The 5,692-nt window shown below is 50.9% G+C and overlaps 1 long non-coding RNA gene across 2 annotated transcripts; it reads right to left on the bottom strand.

The window, feature by feature from the left end:
- Window positions 1-1,320: 1,320 nt before the first annotated feature.
- LOC115338594 lies at window positions 1,321-5,081 on the bottom strand. Of its 2 annotated transcripts, none has more exons than XR_005931947.1 (2): window positions 3,511-5,081; window positions 1,321-2,126 (listed from the first exon to the last, which is right to left on the bottom strand). It is a non-coding gene; the product is annotated as an uncharacterized LOC115338594 (long non-coding RNA). The 2 variants fall into 2 exon arrangements; XR_003922442.2 differs by having other exon boundaries at window positions 4,056-5,081.
- Between the last annotated feature and the right edge of the window lie 611 nt (window positions 5,082-5,692).

Genomic DNA, 5,692 nt, shown 5'->3' with positions numbered 1-5,692 from the left:
TATGCTGGCAAAGGATCCCCGACAAAGAATGTCCATTGGCAGGGAATTTCCTGACTTTGCAAGTGAGCAAACGCCTCTTTTTCGGTTACTCTAAAAGCTGTCTTGCTATTATATAAAAGGTTGCTGTAAGGCGGACTGTGATCAGTTCTTCTCCAGATCCACCAGAAGAAGGATGAGTAATAATCGGCCTGATTTGCAGGAAGAAAGATTTGGGCTGTGCTCAAGAAAGTGCTTTTTTTCCCAGGAAGGTCTCCTGGGCCGCAGGGGGCTGCTGGGGAGGCTGCGGCATCCCGATTGCTAGAAGCACTTCACGCACGCGTCAGGCACTGCTCCTGGGTGACTCCACCTCGGAGCGGGGGGTGGCTTCAGAGACTTCCTGAAGTCCCTGCCAGACCTCTGGTGATTATTATTGTATGATTATTATTTAACAGTGGGAGTGCCGCCTTTGGGATAGGGGCTTAAGGAGGACTCTTCCTGCGCTGAAGGTCACTGGACCTAGGGATAGGTTAGCAGGCAGAGGTCAGGGAAGAAGAAAACAGAAGGGAACTGCTGTGCAGATGGACTTGATTTACCACAGCAGCACGGCAAAGAAAAAGCCCAAAGGTGACTGTGGACCTGCCACAGAGCAAGATGAGGCCAGGCTCACTGACAGAGGTGGGCAGGGAGGAGGGAAGGGGTTACTTCTGGGGTCTCAGGTCTACCAGATAACTCTTGGGGAGGTCATGACGGAGGCCAGTCGGATGGCAGTAAGCCAGCTGGGAACCCTAAACCAGGTTTAAAGGGGACCTGGTGGAAGAGGAGCAGACTGCACGGAGCCAACCACAGCTGCCTGCAGCGGTTCCACCCTTAAGGGAATCACCACGGTGGAAGGTACAGGGGGCTATCCACCATTAGTGATATACGAGCTATTTTTTAAATGGTAGAGACAATTATTGCCAGTGGTGGCAAAGCTCCACTTTTTATAAAAAGCCCAAAGCCCTTCCACCTGCCTGTTTGGACAGGAGTGGGGTAGCCTGAGCAGGCAGAGCTGCCATGCGAGCTGCAGGACGCCTGGGGAGAGGTGGAAGTGTGGTCCTTACACACACTCGGTCACTCCTGCCGTGAACCCCAGAAGCTGCACAGGGAATGCCCTACTAGAAGCAGCTGAGTGGTGGCATCACTGACGGAGCCCAGAGCTCGGAGGGGTCAGCCACGCAAGCCATCATCTCGTCGCTCTGTTCATCCTCCAGAAATGCGATTTTGCTCACTCTGTCAGGTTACTGGAAATTCCCCTTTCTCGTGTGCTTGTGAGAAGAGGTGAAAAAAAGGATACCATTAACGAGATGTTTGTTAAGATTTTAATTTCCTAGAAGAGGAAATCTGTTTGCAGCACTCCGTGGAGGGGCTAAGGCCCCCACAATAGATTTTAAGAGAGTCCTTCAGGTTGTTGCCTGCCATTGTCACTGACTGAAATTACATGTTTTCACTGTTTCCCTTCTTGTCAGGGAACACAAGGATCTTCTGTTCTGCACCCTGTGCTTTCACATGGAGAGGAGGTGCCCGTGTAAAGCTAGTAACCTTATCAAGTTAGCAGTCTTGGGTTATTACCAGAGCTGGACTAAGCACTTCGCTGCTGTTATCATTGCTATTGATTTTACATTTATAGAGAGCTGCAAATTTACACAGTGCTTAATAAACACAAAGTTTCCTGGACTGCAACTAGTGATAGGAGAATTGGGAGGCCTTTTTTTTTTTTTAAACCCACAATTTAAAAAAAAATAAATTACATGATATTTCTATGTTATTTTTTCCACTACAGTAATAGGCTGAAGATTAGAGGAGTTGCTGCCACACTCCTGTACGGCCACACACATCAGGACATTGCAAAAGCAAATGGATCTAACATCTCCCAGACAGAACGGCAATTTTACACCACTCATCTCACTGACATCATCCAAAGTTTTGGACAGACAAGTCCAAAATGTGCTGGGTAACAGTGAACCAGCAGAAGGCCTTGGGTTCTACTCCTGTTGTGCCACTTAAAATTTCACCAAGGTTTTCCAAAGATGCAGCATTTTCCTCCTGCAAGAGTGGGGCTGTGAGTCTCGGACCGGGACACAACATGGTGTATCGCTGGACTGGGGTATCTGCAAGCAGGAAAGTCAAATAATATAAGATAGGCGAATTAATTCCCCCAAGGCACAGCACCATTATCAGCACAAATATTTTGACTCTGGACAAATGGTTTGTTCATCAGCTTAAAAAATGAAAAACTTTTGGCTCAAATCTTTGTGGGTGTTTAAAGAGTTTTTTCTAAAGGAACCTCTGAGAGCAGGATTAATGTCCCCCGTCCCCGCCACCGTACATCCTAAAGTATCACTTTGTGCAACACTTTGTGGCAGAGAGACTCAAAAGAAGGAAAAGGAACAGCAAACAACCATGGGGGCAGGGAGGCTGGAAGATGCAAGGAAAGAGTGGAAGTCTTGCGGCCTTGAGGAAAGGGAAAGGAGCACACACTGAATCCAGATAATCTCTGATGAATTAGAGAGGTAGGTTGAATGATTCCTGGATGAAAGCACTGGGTTAGGCCTCAGGAGATCTGAGTCATCACATATTGGTGCTCAACGGGGACTAGAGACACCAGTGAGGTTAAGCCCGGTGTCTGTGAAGCACTCAGGTAAGTGGAAACAAATACCTGAAGGCAATTTTTGGCAAAAAAACAACCAACCAAACAGACAACCCCCCAAAAGGCTTTAAATGCAGAGATGACAAGTGCCAAGGCTGTGCTACGGCAGAAACTCTGGCATGAAACCCTGTGAGATACATGCTCCCTGGAGGTGGGAATATACTCCAGGAGTTTGGGTCCTCTGCTGCGAGTTCTGTCTTCAGCTCCTCACACGGAGATAAAATTCTGCCACTCTTCAATCACCGCTTTTGCTCTAGAGATCTGGCTGTAAATTGAGGCGCACCACTCACGCAGTTTACCTTGGCAGGCTGTGAATGTCCTACCGCTGGCTACAGGGTGTGGCCAAGTGTGCCCAGGCCCTTTCTGCACAGCGTCTCCATAGCCTCTAGAGGCTGGCATGGATGAATGGCCCAGCCTTGGAAAATATTATCATCTCCCAGAGAACACTGGTTCTGAGCTGCACCCTAAGGAAGCCAGGCTGCGCTCAGGGAAAACTTAATGAACGGCTGGGTGAAACTCCCTGGGCTCTACACATGTAAAGAAGCAGAGCCTTCGGCTTTTGAGAAGTTCACCTGAGAATATTCCCTTACATCTTAGCCGTGACACTGTGCTTTCAGCCTGGGACCTGCCTATGTGCCATAATATAGTGTTCCCTGATTTATATTTCTGGAGTGCTGGGCATGTGTAGCACATTTATTTGTCTGCCTCGTCCGCCAGACTACCCCCAAATACTTGACAAGGCATTAACAGCTTGAGACTCCAAGGTCCTGCAGCAATATTTTCCCACCAAATATTGCTTCTAGTGAGAAAGACCCTGAAGCACGTTTGAAGCCCCTTGGCCTTACCTCAGGCAGACCCAAGAGCAGCTCTGCAAGGCCATCTGTCCAGGTATCTTCCTGAGCCTCGCACGTAGAGGCCGAAGGCATTCTGTCCCAGTCTACATCATGATCACACGGGGAATTACGTATTGTTCTAAATATGAATTTTTCCTCTGTATGGTACTGCAGATCTTAACAAAACAATCATGAGGGCTAAGCCACGGTGGTTCTGCTGTGCACAATGTTATTGCAGAGTCCTTGCCAGTGCTCTCCACAGAACATTTCAACTTCACTTTAACCCACCATTGCTCCATCTGTACATCTCAATGCATCTGCCAGGCACATATAATGTGATTTAATTTGCTCTCCGAGTTTTCTACATGGGCCAGTAGATATCAGAGTCTGAGTATACAAGTTATTTTCAGCTCGTCTGTGACATCCAATTCCACCCACCAGGCTCACAGAGATATATAAATCATGGAGGTGTCTAAAATAACAGGCCCTGAGGAAACATCTGTCACCTCCAGAAGCTTGTGAGAGAGGAGGATGAAGCATTCAACTCAGCAACTTACTGAATTTTCTTTTAGCTCCAAGAAAGCAGAGAGCAGCAAGTCTTTCTGACACAGCCCAGATGCCTTGGCAGTTAGATTTTCACATTGCCTTCACACTGCATTTGACCTGCGAACGTAACGCAGGCAATACAGAGATGCTCAGCAATTAGGGTGACACGTGTACCACCTCACCTTTATCTTCAAAAGGAATGGATTGCTTCAATTCCTTTTTGTTTCTGGATTTATTCCCCAAAATTGACTGGCTGGTTGGCCCTTTGCACCCAGTCTCTTAATCAAAGGAACACAGAACTTGCCGTGCTGGAACCTACCCATGGCTGCTCTAGTCCTGAAACCTGCCACCTCCTGCGCTGGTGAAACATGTGGGCCAGAGCATATCCTTCAGCTATTAACCTTTTTGCATGAAAAATCGGGAAGAGGGCTGAGAAGTTATATTTTCATTCTCTCCCTCCCTCCTTCCTTTTAAAGTGATCTGATCTTCTCTCTTGGACCTCAACTCCACTCATTCTTTGCTGCTCTTCATAGTGGACAAAACAGCAATGGAGCAGTGGAAGAATTTAAAAAAAAAAAAAAAGGCAAATCACACTGTATGGAGTGCTACTTGTAGGCTGAACGCTGGCAATTTGTGAAGCATGTAGGACTTGGAAAAAGGAAAGCAGAAGACAGATGGTGCTGCTCTCCTTATGCTGGCAGAGGCAACCACTGGAGAGGAAAGAGGGCCAGGCTCACCTCACAGGACTGGGCGTAGGGGTGGGGGAAGGCAGGATCCATCTTGACCGGCCTTCCCCCACCTCCGCACCAGGCACCTGCTCTCCCTGCCCCAGGGGTGCAAACCCAGGCCCCTCCCACCTCACCTGCCAAATATTGACGGTACGGCGGCTGGAAGTATTACAGAGGGCGGCCGGGGACAACGCACGCCGCCCGGGGGGGCATGACCCCCGCCAACAGGCCGTTTACGCCCGGGCCTCAGGGCCGCCCGGGCCGGGACCGCCACCCGGGCCGGGACCGCCGCCGCTCCTCCCCGCTCCTCCCTCCTCGCCTACCGGGAACCGTCTCCGGCGAGCCGCCCCCCCATTCCTCCTCGCCTCACCGTCTCCCTCAGCGTCCCTCACCCGCCCCCCCCCCCCCCCCTGCCCCGGGCCGCCATCAGGCGACGCGCCGCCCCCCCCCCCGCCCCGCACGCGCTGACGCTGAGGAGGCGCCGCGCGCCCAAGGCCCGGCCCGGCCCGCGGCGGCGCTGCCCCCTGGCGGCGGGCGGGCGGCACTGCCCGCGTCCGTGTCCGTGTCCGCGTCCGCGTCCGCGTCCGTTTCCGTGTCCGTGTCCGTTTCCGCGCCCGTGCCCGCGCCGCGGGCGCTGAGCCAAGCCACCCTGTCAGCGCCGAGGTTGTTTTGGTAGCTAAGCCTGCGCTTCCCTGGATGGAAAAGGAAAGCTAAATACTCCCTCCGCCAATTTATTTCACGTCCCCGAACGATACTGGTGGGTTTGGTTGTTTTTTTTTTTTTTCCGAAAGTTTGCGCCATTTCCAGTAAAACCCGGCTGGTATTTAACGTCATTTTATTCAGAAATGAAACCAAACCCAACCACCAAGCCCACTTTCTCTCTGCGGTACCTCAGCACCGGGGAGGGGATGACAAACTTG

Source organism: Aquila chrysaetos, chromosome 2 (genome assembly GCF_900496995.4).
Source record: "Aquila chrysaetos chrysaetos chromosome 2, bAquChr1.4, whole genome shotgun sequence".
Classification (NCBI taxonomy): Eukaryota; Metazoa; Chordata; class Aves; order Accipitriformes; family Accipitridae; genus Aquila; species Aquila chrysaetos.
The sequence above is the reverse complement of the archived record's forward strand: the minus strand, read 5'-3'. Positions and strand labels throughout refer to the sequence as shown.